General features: G+C 41.4%; 1 protein-coding gene across 7 annotated transcripts in view; it reads right to left on the bottom strand.

Moving 5' to 3' along the window:
* The window catches only part of ctnnd2b (catenin (cadherin-associated protein), delta 2b), a 180712-nt gene extending 162675 nt beyond the window's left edge, over positions 1-18037 (bottom strand). For all 7 annotated transcript variants that reach the window (XM_037787547.1, XM_037787550.1, XM_037787553.1 and 4 more), the window contains exon 1: positions 17735-18037. The gene's annotated coding sequence lies outside the window, so the exon portion shown is untranslated. The remainder of the gene's footprint in view (positions 1-17734) is intronic.
* Between the last annotated feature and the right edge of the window lie 3541 nt (positions 18038-21578).

Here is a 21578-nt window from a genome sequence, read left to right as displayed (position 1 = left end):
AGGAACCTTGTATATGCTCACGAACACGGACTGGCCTGTCCGATGCCATCGCTGTGACATATGTGCATTCTAAAAATTGGGCGCAATTCCTCTTTAGCGAATGAAAAAATGATGCCAACTGTGCCCTGAAGTGTATGTGGTGTGGCCGCTTTCTCTATCTTTCTCCTTCTCTCTTGCAGTGCTATAAATAGTGGAGAGTGCTGCTGTCTCTCATATTTCATGTGTCACTGGCTCCCACAGTCGCTGGTGAAGAATGTTCACTGCGTACATAAAGCCTCTTCTTGCCTCTTTTTGCATTTGTATCCACTTCCTCACTCTTACTGCTGTCTAATATTCTCTCCTCTCCAGCCCTCTCCATGCTCTAACATAAGAGGCCAGGCCTGTAAGCCACATGTTTCAAGTGGCAGGAGACTAGATCCCCATCTGCGGAGGTGTTGAAATCAAACAGAAAGTCATGCATGTTCAGCCACTTCAAGTAGGAAAGGCACTAATAAGAGTGACCTTATATAGTCTTCTTTAAATTGATTATAATAAACAATGACAAAGGTTAATTCTATGTACTGCAGCACTGATATGAAAACCCCCCAAAAATAAAACCAGGGCTGGAACATTTTACTCTTTGAACAAGTAGAGGCAATCAACCGACAGGACAGGAGTAAAAACAAACGCACCCTTCATGCTAAAGCTAACAGGACGGTGTTATCAGCTGTAATCGCCATATGAGAGCAGTGTAGCGGCCGCCGTGAGCTAGCTAGTGGGGCACGCTCACATGCACTAACAGGCACGTGTGGCCGGTCCGGCTACGTAAGAAAAGCACGGAGAAGCTCTGATTACAACACACACAGAGTGGGGGTGACTTCATTCTCTGCTCAGGTAGACATTACTCCTCTATATCTTTACATAGCAAATAGCTGTTTGCTGCTATATTAATGCTCTGGATATCGTAGAGAGAACTTTTAAGAAAAACATGTAGGAAGAAATTAAAGAGAAACTGTATACAACTGTGCCAAATAAATTCCTGCTCGGGTAAACACAAGGTCAGAATACAAGGTCATTAGCAGCAGTTTATACTGCACCAAGCCCCAATGAATGCGCTGGGCTTTGAAGCAAATGTTCGTAGTGGCCAAACAGTGTATCTAAGAAAAGCCGAGGCCTCCTCGCCCCCAAACAAAACTTTCGACAAATCCTCGAACAAAATCCTGTGCCATTGGGCCCAAAAATACTTTTTCCCATAGACTTACATTGGGAAGGAGACGTCTGTAACTCAGCGCATGTTTTTTTTTTTTTTTTTAGGTTAATCAACTTCACCCTTATTATTCAGCCCTTATTTAAATCATTAGGTCCTAAAAGTTGTCAAATGCACTCATAGCCGACTCCAGAGTTATTTCCCTTCCTCCGTTCATGTGAATGAGACCCAGAGCGAGCCTGGAGCGAGGGCTGGGAGGCGGAGTTAAAGGAAACGCTGCTGCGCCTGCTCTATGGGCCAAATGGATGTGGAAAATCGGTAATTTAATCACTCTGCAGTCGAGGCATTTTTGCTTCACGCGCCACTGAGCAACTCTCATAGGAATGAACGGGAGCCTGCCTCCAACGCTGTATCTAGTTCTCTTAATACATCCATGGCTAAGCCTTACCACTCGCTCAGATTCAGTGAACTCATTAGCATGTGGACATACTGGATATACTGCTTGATGTTTCACAAAAGACAGGTCTGCATTTCAATCTCTAAGCATCTACAAACAAAATATACAAAAGTATATTACTACATCTAGTGGCTGTAGTAATATACTTTTGTTACATAACTTATGTACTTAACTAACATCACATACTTAACACACATATTTATTTGAACCCAAACCACGATCCTTTCCTAAACCTAACCAAGTAGTTTTGTTACCTAAACCTAAAGTTGTTTTGTTTCAATTCACAACGTCAAGTTTCACTTTCACTTTCACAACGTAGAAGGTGCAGTTTGGCCCGTCTGAAGCATTAGGATGATAACGGCTGATAACGGCCAATTACATTCGAAATGGGTGCTATGGATCGCAACATCAGTAAATCATTTGGTCCACCACTTTGGTCCAGACCAAAATATCTGAACAACTGTTGGATGGATTGCCCTGAAATTGTGTACATAAATCACAAGTTGTTTGGCAATCAAAATGTGATGAATATTAATGTGTGGGGCACAAAGAGGAAAGTGGGAGTCACACATATCCAGGCGTTTAACATAAAGGTCTAGCTCTGCAGATACACACATATCCAGCTTATCATTGTCTGATCAATGTCTTCCATTAATTAAGCTGAAAGCGAGTTAACTAAGGACACCGTGTTATTGCACTGCAACAAATCAATGAGATTCATTAACTTAGCCTGAAGGCTAAGATAAGTAAGGACACACTGTTATTTTACTACAGCAGCTGATAGGAGAGCAAATAAGGAATTTCCCGGCTCTAACGTGAACACATGGGGTGCAGTATGTTAGCCGGCTGAGTGAAAATCTCCAAGGGATTTGACCCTTTGCCAATAAACGGCAAAGTCTCTTCATCTCTAAGTCAGACGACGCTTAGTCACCGGTGAGACGCCGAGCTCAACCTGACAAATCCTTATTATTCAAAGTTTAAAAGGTCTGAGAGAAAATAATTCCTTTGAGCCATGTTCAGAAGCTCATTCAGGGTTTGTCTTCAAGGAGGCGCCGTGTGACATTTTCAATCAGCAGCTGCCAAACGCTGGAGTCTTTTTTTTGCCTGACTGGGTCTGGTGATAAAACACCCGAAAAAGTCCCCAATACAGTAGCTGACAGAGTGTGTCCGATGGCTGATTCACACCAGCTATAAAAAAAGTACAAACATCTTTGATTTGATTTCCATCTCGTTCTATTTCCCAAGTGTAAATGTCCTGTTTTTTTTTTGACATCAATGCTGATTAAAATACCTCAATCTCTTCTATGTCCCAGAAGAACTGATGAAAACTTCAACAAGTTCAATCCGTACTCTAATGACTTTCATAATGTGCAGCTTTATAATATATTATCTCGTCTTTCTGCGTAATCATCATCATCCTGTCTGGGACACTGCTCCTAAAACCTGAATGATACCCTACTATAAGCTATAAATAACACAGGAAAGCACTTTAACTATTAACACTATGTGTAATTATACAAACTAGGGCTGTCAATCGATTAAAATAGTTAATCGTGATTAATCAAAAATTAATCACACATTTTGTATCTGTTCAAAATGTACCTTAAAGCGAGATTTGTCAAGTATTTAATACTCTTATCGACATGGGACGGGGCAAATATGCTGCTATATACAAATGTATGTATATATTTATTATTGGAAATCAAGTAACAACACAAAACAATGACAAATATTGTCCAGAAATAAATATATGCTCAAATCATAACACAGCTGTCAGTGTGTCAGTGTGCTGGCTTGACTATGACTTGCCCCCAAACTGCATGTGATTATCATAAAGTGGGCATGTCTGTAAAGGGGAGACTCGTGGGTACGCATAGAACCCATTTTCATTCACATATCTTGAGGTCAGAGGTCAAGGAACCCCTTTGAAAATAGCCATGACAGTTTTTCCTCGCCAAAATGTAGAGCAAGTTTGAAGCGTTATTTAGCCTCCTTCTTGACAAGCTAGTATGACACGGTTGGTACCAATGGATTCTTTAGGTTTCTTTAGTTTCATATGATACCAGTATCTTCACTCTAGCTTTAAAACTAAGCCTGCTACAAAACATTGATTGTGTTAATGCGTTTAAGAAATCAGTGATGTTAAAACGAATTTGCGTTAATGCATTATCGTGTTAACTTCGACAGCCGTAATACAAACACACCACCATAACCCTATAATGTTCCAGTTGGAATATTGCTTGAGTATTATAGACCTACTATAGATGATGCATAGCCCGAGTATAAAACCACAGCTGATTATGACTGACTCAGTATAACACGCTTAAAGAAATAATGAATAAATAGGAACAAGTCGCAAGAGATTGCTGATACCGGTTGATACACACGCCAACATGTGAATAAGAGGAATACTGGCATTTCGTTTTTCCCACTTCAAGCACTGGATATGAAAAGATGAATTTTAGGAAAGCATTCATATAAACTCCTTCACTAAAAGTTTCAGGTGGGTTTCTATTGATTGCATCAGTGTGTGTGTGTGTGTGTGTGTGTGTGTGTGTGTGTTTGTGTGTGTGTAGCCCCGGCCAGGCAGATCAATGACATCACTCCTTTCATATAATCCCAAATCCAGAGCGGAGCACAAACAGCATGGGCGTGGCCTCGATGTGAGCCAGGGGGTAATTTCACAGGCGGTGACTGGAAACGACATCCTCGTTATTTGCACTGCTTATTTCATGTCTAAATATCTCATAGCAAGACCTTTCCGCCTAATTAGTTCTGTTAATGTTTTCGCATGTGACTAATCTCTAGAAGAAGAAAAAACCCACAAGTACTGTTTTCTTTATCCTGGATATAAAAGGTTCTTTATTTTTGAGCAGGGAAAGCATGAACGGGTAATTTAATGCTGGTGTAGGAGTTATTCACATTTATTTTTACCACGTCTTTGTTTTATTAACAAGAGATGGCTTACCTACATTATGTGTTGTATAATCATCTACATACCTTGTTTACTCCCCTGGTTATTTCTGTTGACACCCCCGAGGTTTCCTATTCACTATTATCACGTCTGCTAACAAGGACGAGGTTTGCTTTAGACAGGGGAAGCAAAACCAGTTCAACCACACACACACGCAGACACACAACGCTATACCCAAACAGAAATAAATGGACTTATCTTTGGAAATGGATTTTCGTTCTGGACTTATTGTTTGTGTTGAAATCATATGTTGGTAAGTGGCCACTACAGCCAGCGCTGTTTGATAGATCAACAAATGTGATGACTCATATCTTCTTCAAGCACAAAAGGTCCCAATGTTTGCCCACTCGTGACCTCATCCCGGCCATTGTGGTGACAGAATGTGAATGAAGGATGACTCCGCTGTTAAGGTTAATGGACACAGCATTGCAAAGAGCGAACACATTTAATTTTCTAGACATTGTGTGACAGTAAAGCGCAGTGGCCCTTCACTGGCAGAAAATGACCACCTGAACAAGAGTATTGCATTGCAGCTCTGTGACTAATGCCGAGCACACTACACGGGAATCAAGACGATTTTGGGCCTGATTCCCTGCTCCCGACAATGTTCAGCAACGCCTTGATTTTTTGATGGTTCTAAAGATTATCTTTCCAGATGTTCCTGTGGTGTGAGGTATGTTAAGAGTGTTTTTTACATCCCCGATCGGCTCCGAAGTCCATCCTGGCCACACCGATTTCAAATATTAAACATGTTCAATATTTACTATTGGATATCCTGTTGTGTGTAGTGAACCCCAAGGACAGCTGATGACGCTGTCACGTGAGAAAGAACGATAGCCAATTGAAAACCAAGCTGACTGAAGAAGGAAGGACAACCACCGCGGCTAATGCATGAGCTAATGCAAAACGCAAAGCATAAAGTAGTAGTAAGATCAGAAGTGGAGGACCAACTAGTTGATATGTTGCAACAACAAGTGTTTATTTAACATGTCTCCATGACTTCATCCATTATTTTTCTTTTTTCTTTGTGAATTTTCAGTGCAGAGTCGTGCAAAAACTAACATCGCTAATTCTTCCTGCCCGTCGTCCGCCATGTTTGTTTACACTAAAGTCACGTTTGACTGCGAGAGATTCTGTGAAATTTCCGTTTTTTTAAGTCGTAACTCTTTTTGTTTATGAATGGAATCCTTCATCATCTATTCCAGTGTCTCCCACACTTATTTTTCTGTAGATCCACTTTTTTAAAAATGACGAACCATGGCGACCCAGTTCACAATAGGCGAAGAGCAAATTTGTGCGTAAATGAACGTTTCTGACCATTTGTATTACCATTTTCCGCCTCACTTTATATTATCTGCCATTTTGAAGCGATATACGTTTTATAAATGACAACTTTGTTTTATTTATGTGCTATCAGGTTCAGAGTTTTTCCTCTCAACATGTTAGATTCAATGTTATAAGTACGCTAAAATTATCAGAACAATACGAACATTCAGGCTCCCTCATGAGGCTCAAAGGTGTACTGCAGATATATTCAGGATGTGTATTTTGGGATAAAATAAAACTTAAATAGTCAATTAAATCATGTAGAATAAAAACAAAGGAGATCCCTGAATTGGTTTGGTCATTTGGTACGTACATTCAGGCCATTCACATTTCTGTCTGGCTGATGATTGGTTGACTGAACTTGCTGCTTCTCTCCCTCACTGACTCAACACAGTCACCGCAGAGAGCCACATACTGTAAGAGCACATTCACTGAGAAATAATGGTGACTCCCCTTCAAGTGAGAGGAGTTACGATCCGCCACCAGATTTGTCGCTAGGTGCTTTTTGAAAAATAGTTGCTAAAGGGGACTTAACAGTAATTCAGCAACACTGGATTCATCCTCTGGGCACTGGGAATATCTTTAGAAAATGTCATGGCAATCCATCCAATAGTAATCCGTGGTTTGGCAGAATCATCTAATATTGGCGTTCTTTGTTTTGTCGCTTGTACCATGCATACAACACATGCAAAGACATACGGTCTGCCAGATATGTATCCTAATGAAGCACAGTGACCTTTCATTGACAAAAGTGACAATCCAAACCGACCTCGCTACTCCAAAGCACAATGACAACTAATGGACTTAGCAGAGCAGTCAACTAGGAGTGCCGCTTTGCTGCCTAAAATCTTTGGCTTGCACCCGTCTGAATGGGATGCCAAAGTGCTGAGCAAACCTTTAAGATAAAGAGGAGATTAGTAGCTGTCAGGGCGCTGGCTGGATGTGAGTACAGTGAATGAAGTGGCATTAAAGCCAGACAAAGCTGGGCTACACTGGCCTTACGCCACTTCCTCTGCTGCACGCGTACACACACACACACACACACACACAAAACCTGCAAGCAAGCAAATGCTTGCACAGGGTTAGAAAATAATGAGGGCCCGGGGCACCAAAATGCCCTTTAAAGTTAAAAAAATGCTTATGAATTAAAAAAATTGTCAGAGAAAGAGAAAAGATCCCCTCACATTTTTGATTGTGCTTTTTTTTTTTACTTCGCCGTCTTCATATTTAATTGGTTGAGCGGTTATTTCCTCATATGAAACGTCCACATCAGGTAATTTTTTCCAAAAATGGAAGTGTTTTTGGTCAGAAAACAGTCAAGGACACAGCCTGAAGCGCAGGCAGTCTGCAACAGACCCCCACACAAACCACCAAGTCAGCAAAAATGCAACAACGAACAGGGTAAAAAAAACTAAACAATGGCGCCAAGGAGGGTGGGGTGGTTGGGGACAAAGAAGAAAATAACCCTTTCACCAATTTCCATCATTTGAAAATGTTGAAACAAACTGTTAATTGCCAATATGATTGTTTCATTAAACTGGACACAAAAAGGACCAAAGCTTCAAAAAATATCACAAGAGGGCACAAAACAAATGTCCTCTGCAAACCCATTCGTTTCACACCCAGATGAAAATGCTCTCTCTGCCACCATCTGTGAAACAAATCTGCATGAATTCATCCTCTGCCACAGCCAACGAACACAAGGCAGTAAAATAAAGCACAGTGCGAATTGTTCTCATCAAGGTGATAAGTGATGAATGGGTGTTTGACCACCACAATCTGTCATTTCTTTTTTTTGTAAAACTTCACAGCTCCAATAAGCTCTGCAGGACATAATGGCTTTCTCTCTGCAGAATTATGGATAAGAAGCTCATTTGTAATTATGTAAGGCCCACTTACACATAAGAGTTCATAAACGCTAAAGGCATGTGAGAACAAAGAGCGGCTGTCAGGCTGCAGCCAGTCCTCCAACGCCCACCCAGTCAAACACACACATGCATGCAAAAAGACAAGGGCATGCAAAGTCACAGTTACATTTGAGCTTACAAAATAAAAGAACAACTGGCTTTTTTTCAGTGAAATAGATTGAGCAGGTAAAAAGGTCTGAAAGCTCTGGTACCTAGTGTTTGTTCTGTTTAGCCCACTGAAATCATGAGGGGTAAATAAAGGGCAGCATGATCATACAAAGGTTTGTATAACCCTAAAACAAATAGAAAGTTAGTTCTTATATTTGGCATGTTCATTCTGATATCATTTTAGAGCTTTGAGACCAATTGTCTTGACGGCTGATGCTTTATTAAAGTCTGACAAAATCTGAACAAAGTTGGTAATGGCTATTAAATGGCAAAAAAAATATAGAGTACATATTCCTTAATTTAAAATTCTTATACCATTTTTGGTTTGGTCTCTGTGTATTCAGTGGACATACTGGTCCGGTACGTGCTTGGTGCAGCGCATAGACTGTAAGTGGACGTAGTCACCATGACGTCACCCATTGGTTTGCGTACTGCCATTTTGAAGCCTCGAGTTTGGCATATTGGTTGTCGCCATATTGGTTATTTGCAACCAGAGGTGACACGAGAGGATGGAGCTAATAAGGCTTTTTTTAGGCGACCAAAAAGGTTATGATTAACTTCAACAGGGACAATTCCCAGACCGGACAACGCCATGGTAGCAACCTGTCAATCACAGGCTAGCCACGCCCTAGAGCATCCCCTGCTTTATGGTCTGTTTGACTCTAAATGGGACCATAATTTACTAAATGGACATCATGCTGTATTGAAGAAGACTTGAAACTAGCGATTGAGACCATAAACTCATGTTTACAATGTTTACTGATGTAATAAATCAAGTTAGAAGTAGGCTCATTTTCTCATTTTGCTATTAGAAAGAATGCACGTTTAATTCATTGGCTTCACTTTTCAGACCCGGAGGTTGCCCACTGGTGCAGCGTTGATGTTGTGAGTTTTTAGCTGGCTTGCTAACGTTAGCCAGTGGTAAAACAACATTCAGAAGCTGGTTTTGTCTGAAATTTGAATGTTTGTTAAACCGGCAGCTTCACTATGAGGATGGGACCTCTGGAGTGCCGTGTGCAGTCACCGGGGCTAACGTTAAGCTAGCTCTTGGTGGTCAGCAAAGGGGTCAACCGTAAGTTCCCAGTGTCCTATGTTCCCAGGGGTTCTATGTTCCCAGCGTCCTGTGTTCTTGATATAAACTACCATCGTCAGAGATTGGTAAGGGCTATCTTTGCAGTTCAAACTGCAAAAGAATGAAGGGCAATGGACATTTCAAATGCAGTTTGAATGGAATAAATCTGTTCAGCTACTGTGGAAATATCAATATTTGAAAAAAAAGAAAACTATCTTGCCCGCAAATTCGAAAGCGTAGGTTTCAAGGATCAAGTTGGCTATAAGCTGTAGGTGGGTGATTCCAACATTTGACCTAGATACATTGCTGAGAACATAAGACCCTTTGAAAGGTCTCGTTAATGTGTCATATTAAGAGGATATTACCCTGGGGAACGTAGGACCCTGGGGACATCTACAGATACGCTCCTGTCAGCAAATGCCTCCAAAAGGCAGGCTGACTAACTATCATGTCTTTTTACACACGTTAAACACAGAATATATAATGTGTTTAAGTCACCTGTGACGGAACTGTGCTGAGTAACAAAAGTAACATAAAGTAATGTGATTACTTTTCATTTGTGATGAAAAAAAAAGTACATCTTTGGTATTGGTACTGAAAAAAATGTGTTTCAAATTTGTCAACACACAAACATACAGTAAGAAACCACAGGTGGAAAACGTTCCCATCCCACTCCCACTCCCACCCACTCACCCTGTACCTCGCACACTCCAAGCTAATTGGGAGTCGCCCCTCGCTGACCTCCCCTCGTGCACCGAAAAGAGTCATCGCCATGACAGCGGAGTCTTGCTCATTATCCACCAACAAGGGTCGGCCTTGTTAGAGCCCAAACTGCCACACCGCACCTGGCTGACATCACGGCGAAGCCCCGAGTCGCTGTTGCCACGGCAACCACAACTTGGCAACCGGCGACTTGGCAACGTCCCACTCCGCGGGGGATTGATTGGGTGAGCAATGCAGTGAGAGGTGGATTAGGAGGAGCATTATTGTCTCCCTCGGTGCAGAAGGACACGCGGGGGTCTGAGCTTTGCCAGACAGCGAGAGGGATGGCGGACTGACTGAGACGAACGTTGACAGACCTGGACCTGAACCTGCCTCGCATGTAGCCGTCGCTCATTTATGTGCTGCGGTGATTAAAAAAATAGCTCTTTTGGCTGAGCATGTCTTTTTTTATTACTAAATTGAACTAAATGACATTATTCGACCGAGCAGAGTGAGACAGACGTGGTCGCATTTTCACTTCAAGTGTCTGGTGCCATATACCGTAAATATAGGTGCAAAGCAAATTTTGCAAGGAGAGTTTTCCCGACTGCCAAGTGCACACTCAACCATCGAATGAAATGAGCAAAACTCAAGTGACAAAATGATGTGTCCGACAAACAACCATTACCCTCTCCATAGCTCCCGCTCGGCTCCTCTCTCCTCTTAGGGCAGCGGAGAAGAGGGAAAACCACTCAGCGCCTGAGACGGGGAAGCAAAGTGCAGCTGTTATTTGTCATCATCCATTAGCGAAGCAGTCGGACCCACAAGTGGAAGCTGCAGAGTGAGGTTGGTGGTCGCTCTTGTCACCTGATTTTTGCACCTGATTAGCTCTGTAGGTTTTAATATACTGTGTATACAACGTGGGTCAACACCGGCTCCGTTAGACCTCCATCAGTGACTTCATGTACATGCACTCAGGATGTGGTTCTTCACCAGGTTAGTCAAGAGAGGACAGATGTGTAGTGCACCTAAGTTTGATGCGGGAGACCGGAGTTTGCATCCTGTTACAGACCTGCACTTAACATTTGCTTTAACCCTTACTGTAACCACATCCTTTCCTAACTTTAACCATATAGTTTATTCACCACAACCAGGATCTTTGCCTCACTTTAACCGTACTGTAGTTGCCATGCAAACTTTTGAACTTTCAGTTCAGCAATAGCCACAACATGTCTTTGCTAAGCATGCCATTACGTTTTTATGATAAGTAAGGCGACTCAGAAATGCCATTAGTTGAAGTGTCATATACTATACATGATCTGCTGTTTGTCTGAATCATGTGCTCCAGACCCCATCCCTCCAGACTGCTGAGGCACTGGTTTAAGCTCTGAGTTGTCTTATTTCAGACAAATTTAATAAAAGTGTGAGCACGCTATAGACAACTAAATGTAAATTAAGGGACTGGCAAAAGAGGATAATCTGTTCATTTATGTATATGTTAATTTGCAATTGCGATTGATGAGGAATTAGCTACATTAAAACAAGAGTAGAACTAAAACCAAATCTTGAGGTGCTCCTGCATAAATACTCAAAACATCAGAATGTTTATCACCAGTAACCAAACACTATAAAGACAAACAGTCTGATCCAACAGTGCAGAGTTTATATATAAGAGGATGGAGAAATGGACTAGCCTACAGTATATCTAACAGACTATCAAAGTTGATGTTGTTATGGTGGTAGCAGTAAATGTGCAGTGACCTAGCTATAAAACTCACGACATGACATTAGACTGCACTGAAATGACTGAAGGGAAAGGCCTTAAACTATACGTTAACAATTGACTTGAAAGTTAAGATAACGTTTGATTTTTAGGTTGTAGCAGACTCAGTTTTAAAGCCAGTAAAGTAAAGCTAGTGAAGATACTGGCATCATATGAAACTAGAAAAACCTAAGGGATCCATTGGTACCAACCATGTCGTACTAGCTCGTCGAGAAGGAGGCTTCAAAATTACACTAAAGTTTGGTGAGGAAAAACTGGCATGGCGATTTTCACAGGGGTCCCTTGACCTAAGACCTCAAGAAATGTGAATGAAAATGGGTTCTATGGGTACCCACAAGTCTCCCAGTTACAGACATGACCAGTTTATCACATGCAGTTTGGGGCAAAAACCATGCAGTTTTTTGGATGCAGTATAAATGTTATTTTTGCCTAATCTAAAATGATGTATTTCTGGTGTGTTCTTTATACTGCGACAGTTTTCCTAAAAAAAAAAATCGCAATATATTGAATTGTTGTATTGTATCACCAGATTCTTACTGTTTTTACAGCATTAATAATGCTGTTTTGAAGAGTACTACATACTGTATATCCATTGTATTATTATTATTCCTTGCAAGTAAACGTGGGCCGTGATGTCAGCGACTTGTCCTACTTTTCTTTTTGCATCTCCTCCTACTGTGTTTCTGCTCTGAACGGTTCAAGGAATAAAGAGGTTGTTGACCAGGCAACCCATCTTCCCCATCTCCTCACTGAAGGAGGGGGTCGCGCCAGCTGCGATATGAATCAGATGCAGCCATGATTGGAATACAATGACCTGGCAACACACATTCTCTCCCTCTCTTGCCATGTGTCTCTCTTTCTGAACAAGGTTATCAGCAGAGATTATCGGGTTCGGGACAATAGAAGGCTGATTCACAGAGGAAGTGAATGCTTTTACCGCAGAACGTATCTCGGCTCGTGATCGTCAGTTCATCTCACCGTGACTGTGGTTGTTTTAAAAGACAATAAAATAAGGGTGCAAATAGTAGAGTAGTAATAGCAGCAGAATGATACATCATGTTACATATGAAATATTATTTTTGACAATTGTGTTACATGATCAGAGCTGCAGAGCTGCTTCTTCTATATAATGTTACATAAAGTCTACAGGGGGTAGATGAAATAACATAACCACTCGAGAAAAAACAACTTTGACTTTGAAGTTACTAAAGCATGCTAATGCTGCTACAAAAGTGGGTCATATGATGTCTCATACTAATTAAGTGTTTGTCAACCCCCCCCTCCTATATACTTTATTTTATGCATAGTATCCCTGATGGCTAGTCTCAACTAGTGGAGCTTCTTCTTCTTCTTTCTTGCTGCAGTTTGTTCTTGATTTTTCACACTGAGCTCCTTGAGGTATTGAATAATTGAGCAGGTTTTGGACCGATGCGCCTCCAGTTTAAGCACAGATGATCTAACAGATTCAGATTTTGTGTTAGTGGTCAAATCACATTTTGAATGCTCACACATTAAAGTGCTGATTGCTGATTTGTTTTTATCAATGACAAATACTACTAACTGACATGCAACCTAATTGTGATTCACCTTTGAAACAGTCATTGTAGTTAGGTTACTACAAGTTTAAAGGAACAGTGTGTAAAATTTCAGGGGATCTATTAGCAGAAATGGGATATAATATTCATAACTATGTTTTTATTAGTGTATAATCTCCTGAAACTAAGAATCATTGTGATTTCATTAGCTTAGAATGAGCCGTTTATATCTACATAGGGAGCGGGTCCTCTTCACGGAGTCCGCCATGTTTCTACAGTAGCTCAGAACAGACAAACCAAACACTGGCTCTAGTGAGAGCCTTTCACACTTTTACGTTACCTTACAGCCACCGTAGTTCTCCGACACGCTTGTGAAACTGCGGTAACGTGAGCCGCAGAGTGCAAAACCGTGTTACCGCCAGCCGCCGTCTGACTTCCGTTGCTCCTAAAGTATTATGGCAAGGATGGCCTCTTAGCGAGGCCAACGGCATTACCGCGGTTTTACACTCGGCGGCTCACGTTACCGCAGTCTTGGGAAGGGAGGAGTGAGCGGAGCGGTATTATGTTGGTTGCAATCTGCAACCACACCACTAAATGCCGCCAAATCCTACACACTGTACCTTTAAAGGACAGCTTGGGTCTATTATTCAAAGGTAATACATGGTAATATTGACACTGTACGCACCAAGTTGATTGCTGAGATTTGGGAAGATGGTGACATCGCTAAGAAGAATCTCAAAGGGCAACAAAGACCACACCAGCACCATGACTGTTTATAAGAAGTGGAGGTACTACAAACCTAAGGAATGCATTCGTACCAACCATGTCACACTAACTTGTAACGAAGGAGACTAAATGACGCTCTAAACTTACACTAAATTTTGGCGAGGAAAAACTGGCATGGCCATTTTCAAAGGGGTCTCTTGACCTCTGCTTCAGTTTGCCTTGTTATAATTTGAGCATATTTTTTATGCTAAATGCAGTACCTGTGAGGGTTTCTGGACAATATTTGTCATTTTGTGTTGTTAATTGATTTCTAATAATAAATATATGCATACATTTGTATAAAGCTAGCACATTTGTCCATGTTGAGTATTAAATACTTGACAAATCTCCCTTTAAGGTATATTTTGAACCGATAAAAGATATGCAATTAATTTGTGATTAATCTTGATTAACTATAGACAATCAGGCAATTAATCACAATTTTAATCGATTGACAGCCCTATTAATTAGTCTGGAGACCGAGAGAGCAATAGATACAACATATTTTGGCCGCAGATGTTGCGCAAGGGCAGTTATTCATGTCTGGGATCTGTGTCAGCAAGAGGTTATTAAGAGTCTACATCTCATGTATCATCTTCTTAATATAAAAACTTAATAAAGCCTGTTGAGGCTGCAGCAGCTGAGGCGGCTCTTTGGAAAAAAAGGGATGATAATACACTCTTGACACCTCTGTGCACCGCTTTTCACTAGGGCCGTAGCGATAGGGTCACTCCACCATGAATCTTTGGCAATTAGGCAGAGAAATGGAAAGAGGGGTTGGGGCGGGTTGGTGCTCTATTATACCCCAGAGTAGGAGTAGGTGAATGCACTCTGAAGACTTCCTGTAATGCTGCTTAGTGTGTTACGGGAAGGCGTGCAGCAGCATTTGGGAAGGGAAGCTCTTTGATCAGTTAAATGTTGTGTGACGAGAACACTGGCTGGCAGTTTCACCTGTGTGTGTTAAGTGTTTACTAGAGCTCCGCTTTGAGATGCTGCTAATCTAGCTTGTAGCAGTCGGTTGACTCAAGCTGTTTGTGTGCACTCTGGCAGACCGAATGAATGCTGGAGACAAGGAGTTGAAACTGTGATCATGTTCGTGCCAGAGTCATGCCGTGAGAAAAAGAGCTTGTATTAAAACAGTGATAGTAGATATCTGCTGTGGCTTATGGGGCCAGATAGTGGTAATCTGTGGTTGCCAACATGGAGGTGGGGACCCCCGCAAGGGGTCGCATAATCAATCTGAGCGGTCACGATATGTTTATATTTGGACTTTTTTATTATCTTTGCTTTTTTAATTGTAAAACCCAGGATAGTTTTACCTTTTTAGATCTCTAAAATCGATTCGCATATGAAACCCGTGACAAGAGGTCATGAGTATACTTTACTTAGTTTTCAACATATCCTCATACAAAGGTTTGTATGATATGTTAGGAAAAGTTATTCCTCATTTTTCGTGCATTTTCCTACGAGAGTCCAGCAACACGTGTCAATTTCCGCTCATTACAAACATACAGTCTTTTCAAAATAAATTTCCATGTTCACAGCAAAAACTTGGTTAGGTTTAGGTAACAAAACTACTTTGTTAGGTTTAGGAAAAGATCGTGGTTTGGGTAAAAGAAAGTCTGGTGTTTTTTGATCTACTCATCCACCCCAACCTCCTCCCTACTTTTGGACGATCCAGGCTAGCAGTTTCCCTCTACTTTCAGTCTTTATGCTAAGCTTAGCTAAACGGCTGCTAGCTGTAGCTTAATTTTTAGCCTACACATATGAGAGTGGAATCGATATTCTTATCTGACTCTCAGCAAGAAAGCAAATAAGCACATTTCTGGAAATGTTGAACTATTCCTTAAAAGGGTCACATGCCAAAAATGTTGTGAATAACCCGTTCTCACTCTCGTCAAAGGCCGCTGTTTAGTAAGCGCCCCTCGGCATCGGAAACCGACGCATGGAGGCACCCTTTAGCAACAGTATGTGACGAACCGGGCTTCCAACTAGCTCCAATGTAAACCCACCTGCGGCGTTGGTAGACGGTCGGAGCAAGTGATGTAGTATTAATAGCGTGAGAGGCTAACGTTGACTTATTTTGTCACGGGACTCGTCTGTATCGTCAGTCCCGTGAGTCAAGTGAACTGCTAGTCATGTGAGTCATTAGTCAGTGAAATTAACGTCTACCACGACCGTTTCCTAACCCTAACTAAGTGGTTGTGTTTCCTAAACCTAACTTCCTGTGAAGTTTATTTTGAAAGGACACCATGCATGTAACAAGCGTAAATTAACACGCCGTCCCTGGTCCGTCCAAAAGTAACGCAAGGTGCTGAAGGGCACTGACCAAGCGGCGGTATTTGACGAGTTGGTAGTGAGAATGTGTTGTTGGGTAACCACTGCAGAAAGCGAAGAGTCAGTACAAACACTAAAACAGTCTCTAAAACACAACAGCTAAATAATAATGAAGACTAAAGTGCTACAATCTGACAACTGATGTGTTTCTATTTGACTGGTTCTAGTGTTAAATCGGCGCTGTGGGACTCTCCGTCGGTCTAGTGGGCGGCTGCATATCTCACCCACATGATACAGAGATTAAAAGGCATCGAGGAACTAGCATCAATTCTCTCTTCACTATTCACCTCAATAAATATGTCACCATCACTACTAAGCTCATTTTTCACGCTGCCACATCCCACTGATCTTTGTCATGCGTTTCCTATCAAACCTAATGCAAAACATCTGCCACAACATACTGTAAACGCACAATGGTCAATGTGAAATAAGCAGCTTGTTGATGACCAATTTAATAAGACTGCCAGACACTAATCAGAAGCCTCTCTCTCTCTCTTTCTCTCTCTCTCTCTCTGTGTGGCTTCCCCCAACCTCCCCAATGTCCATCACATTAAACTTCTTATTAGGGCTGGGTAGCTCCTCCATCTTGGGAGCGATCTGTGATCCACAGCCCTGAAGAGAAAACACCGGAATTAAACTTTTAAATGAGGCATCCTAAACTGCCACAGCGTGCTATAGAGAGAGAGATCCCCCGTAAGGCTATATGAGGACTAATTCACTATAGCAAGGCCCCAATTTCTGCCAGGTCACAGAGCAGAAATCCACACAATTAACACGAGCAAAACATTATGATGCTCTGTCTCTCTCTGTTGAAACACACAGTCGTCTTGGCAATGTGATGAATGAGATTAATTACTCTACATGTGGGGAGGATGATGAAGCAGCCTGGAGCTGATCACAAAACACACAATGTGGTGGTTGTTTTTTTATAGTGATCAACATGGAAGCGATTGAAGCAGGCCGGAGCTGGAGCACACGGGCATGCATGCAAGGTGCTCTTCATCATCAGTTTGAATAGCATGCCTGCTTGATGGCTGCAGGAGAGGAAACACAATATTCTCCTCGCACTGCCCTGCAAAAGAGGCAACACAAAGACGTTGCAGCCGGTCACGATAAGCCGATGTCACCTGCGATAATCGCGATAATATCGCATCACATTTAGGTCAATCTGAAAAAACATTTTTCAGCCAACCTCCCCTCCTCCTCCTCCTCCTCTCATCCGACCCCCACACACCCTCCCATGGATGGATGGATGGATGGATGGCGAGGGTTTCCATTTTCCAGGCGCACCACAGCCCTTTAGCGCATCATAATAAAACACACAATCCACACCACGCCTCTGAATAAACCTGTATAGCAACAACATCTGGCACACACTGCGAACAAAACACACATCAGCCATGCAGCCATATATATATTCATCCTCCAGCAGGTTGTCATTCATTCTAGCATTGCTTTTTTTTCATAACGGATGGGAGGAGGTGTGAGACGAGGAAGCTGGAATGACATTGCGCCTGCTTACTGTAAAATAAATTCCCTCTGGGCTGATGGAGAGCCTCCTCTTCTTTCCTCCCTCTCTCCACTCCTTTCCTTTTCCGACCGTGCGAATTCCCCCCGAAATTCAGACCATGCAAAACAGGTAGTCAGTCATTTCCACACACTCCTCCGTCCGATGTATCTGTGGTCCAGCGCGGCGGCGTGTGAGAGGAGGAGAAGCAGCAGCATCCGAGGAGGAGGAGAGAGAGCCAGCTGTGGGAGAGGAAATGAGGAAGGAAGGAAGGAAGGAAGGAGCGGCCGAGCCAGAGCGCTGCGCACAGGCGAGAGGAGAGGAGAGGAGGCAGGAAGACTCTCTCTCTCTCTCTCTCTAGTTCACAATACAACACCCCCCCTCCATCCCCGCCAGACAGACTGACAGACGGCTTGGGTACCAGTGTCTGCAGCGACACCCACAGGGGATGAGAGGAACTGCTGTATGGAGGGTGATTAATGCCACAGAAGAGAGGCAGCAGCTGGAAAAGGAAAAGCACCACTAATGATGCTGCAGGAAGGCCTATAGGCCAAGTCAGGACATCGGTAGCTTAAAATGTAGCAAATAAACATTAAAGTACAACTTTTTGCCTCATTTTCAGGCAAAAATCACGACAAAGTCATTTTTAAATGTATTATCAATATTCTTTGTTATTATTGAAAAGGAAAAAAAAGGTCTTTAAAGGAATGTTAAAGGACCGAATTTGAATATTTATAATGGACAAAGCAAACACTCTTAACTTTTCCCGCTTGGGCCGGAGTCGATGACATTACTCACTCCCATCGCCACCGTTCTCTCTCTCTCGCTTCACCACTCACTTTCTGGCAAAATTGGGCAAAATTAGCTTTGAATATTCGTTCTAAAAAAAACACAATAGTACGAACTATTTGAAAATCTATTTTTGCGCATTATGTCCATGACACCGTGTCCTAACTGTCCTTTCGCTCGCTTTGAAAGCCCGCAATGGACGAGCAACGCCTGGTTCGTGGAGTTGAAATGAGGAGTTATCTATACCATACTTCCTCATTTCACTACAAAAAACCTGGCTAAAGTGACAGCTGACTGGAGGGAGATCACCAGGGAGCTATATTGTAAGTCATTTCCAGTAATTATCACAATATGAAACGTGTGTTTTCTGTTTAAAAAGTACAAACATCGGAAGATAGCAAGTACTACTCCCTCATCTTTTAAGTGGTTATGTCTCCAGTCTTATCTGGAGCGCACAGCTGATACGTGCATGATTTTTACGTACACGCTTAACACACGGGAGAGGCTTCAGTCGGTTGCAATCTGCAACCTCACCGCTAGATACTAGTTCCTACACACACTAGTCCTTTAACAATGCTCCTTTAGCCTTGAAGCGTCTGCCTGGACAGGCCAGTGCATATGTTTGATTGACAGCTGAGGTGGTCAGGGTGTTCCGTGACCCAAAAAATGAATTTCAGCGATGTTGCCAGAGTAAATGTTGTTATCATACTTTATCACATACTTTATTTTGATAGGTGCCCCAATAGTATTCAGATAGGGACAGATATAAAATACCAAGAGGCTCCTAACAGTTGATAGCTGTTATCGTCCAAACTCCAGCACACAGCAGCAGCTCCTCACCTGACAGTATTTTAAATGGATTTTTTTTTTCATGAAGTTGTCCTCTAGTGTCACAGAAAGTGATGAGTTGCAGAATTTGGTACATTTATATTAGTTTTCATCTATGTCGTTATCACAGCTATTATAGTTTGTACCCTAAATCAAACCATTACGGACATTTTTAAGACACTTTCTTTAATAACATAAACAAAAGGTGTGCAAAGATGCTAATGAGCTTTATGCCATGTTAACCTCAATATGGAAGGGTTGGCTCACCTAAATTACAAAAAAAAGAGGAATTTTGTTTTTGATGTCTAGAGCTGGAAAGGCTTGACAGGGCAATTTCTGAAGAAACCGGAGTGTGCTTTCTGTAGCTGAAACCATTTTTTAGAGAGCCTTCTTTAACCAGCTTGCTCCAAATTGAGGGTTAGTGTGCAAACACAAGCTAGAGCTACAGTGTCTGTCAGTTATGTTGAATTGCAAAAGTCAACACTTTCCAGTAAATTGTGTCTTTTTAACACCCCATGGCAGTTTCTGCGAGCGTTTTCAAAGTATAACCTCTGTTTTTTCTGCTTCTTTAAAGTGTAACGAAACCCCCAAACCTCTTTTTTTCAGCTGAAAACCAATGTATATTTAGTAGTGTTACTGATAGACTCAGGTCTAAATCTTGTGCAAACTCTGTACATTAGTGCAAAGTATTTGAATACTACATATTGTGTTATAAATATGCATATAGTGACTGCCCTCTACTAGTTGAAACCCAGCTATTGCAATTGAATTTAGCTACTGGCTGATCTGGAGGCAGCTGACGTATATGGAGGCAGCTTTTGTCATCAACTCCCTCCACCCTCTCCCCCTCCTATAAAACCAGTGTCGGGCTAGTGAAGAGTTGCTAGCCAGCTAGATAACTAGCCAGCAACTAAATGAGTATTAACAACTTCATGCTTCATCCACACACACACACACAGTGTAGGAAAGCACATTGCTCTTGCCAGATCAAGACGAGACACCCCAGGCAAAAACATGGTTTTTCATGCAATCACTTTAGAGATTATGGACTATTTTGCTTCCATAATATGTCTTCTTTCAGAATAGTGGAAAGAAAACATCCTAAATACACATCAATGTTTTTATTTTAATACACATTGTCTATTAGCATTTGTAGATTTCTCCTAAACTCACCAAAAGTTAGCATTAAATAATGCCACATTTGAATATTTAAACATAACATTTTCAAAAAAATTTAATACAAAAAATTACTAATTTATAATAATAATAATATATATATATATATATATATATATATATCCTGGAGGTTTTTACAGAGGGGTTTGTTCATATGTCATTCATAGCCTGATTTACATTATATTTTATTCCTAAAAAGAACATGGCAAAAATGTATTTTTTACGGCTGTTGACAGTGTTTTCAGATTTATGGAGCAATAAAAAGAAATATCTAAAATCCCCTCTGTAAAAATGTCAACAAAATGAAACTATAGTTTTGAACATGGCTTTATCCAATGATACAATTTCTGTTCTGTAAATATACGCAAATTAGCACATATTTAATAATATAATGCATCATTTGCGAGTTTAAACATAAAATTTCAGAAAACTTGTAATACAAAAAACAAATGTGTTAATATAAGTAATCAACTGGGGAAGTTTCATGGCGATATCTATATTTGTAAAAAAAAAAATGTACCCTATTCAGCTGTAGTTTCTCCCATTAATAACAACAGATTTTGTAAAGGCTAGATGTCAAGTCCACAGAAAAAAAGAGTGTAGAGGCACTTCAGCCAAAACTCTTGGGTTTAGTTACTCTTTAACATATTCCACCCCATTCTGAGTCCCATCAACTTTGAAACCAAACCTCCCCTCTTTGTTGATTAGGCTAGAATAGACGATACAATATATGCACAGACACACGCCAAATCAGGACAAAGCCTTTACTAGAGGGAGTTAGAACACAAATGGAGACTAGAAAAAAAGTTTGTAACCCAGTTGTACTGAGCTCCGTATATCCTCTGACTCTTTTCTATCGCTGGCTTTATCTATATTTGTCTCCCTCTCTTTCTGCCTCTCCCTTTCTTCCACTTCCTCTTTGTCTAACATTTCTTTGTTCAGTCAACTGTAAGCTATTTCCAAATGCCACAGTCAGTGGCATCAGTGGCAAACTAAATCTTGCACACATTGTTCTCGCATGCACTGTTTGCTTCATTGCACAAGAAATGACTTGGGATGCTCAGAT

Source organism: Sebastes umbrosus, chromosome 12, assembly GCF_015220745.1.
Source record: "Sebastes umbrosus isolate fSebUmb1 chromosome 12, fSebUmb1.pri, whole genome shotgun sequence".
Classification (NCBI taxonomy): domain Eukaryota; kingdom Metazoa; phylum Chordata; class Actinopteri; order Perciformes; family Sebastidae; genus Sebastes; species Sebastes umbrosus.
Note: the sequence above shows the minus strand (reverse complement) of the source record. Positions and strands in the feature narration are given on the sequence as shown.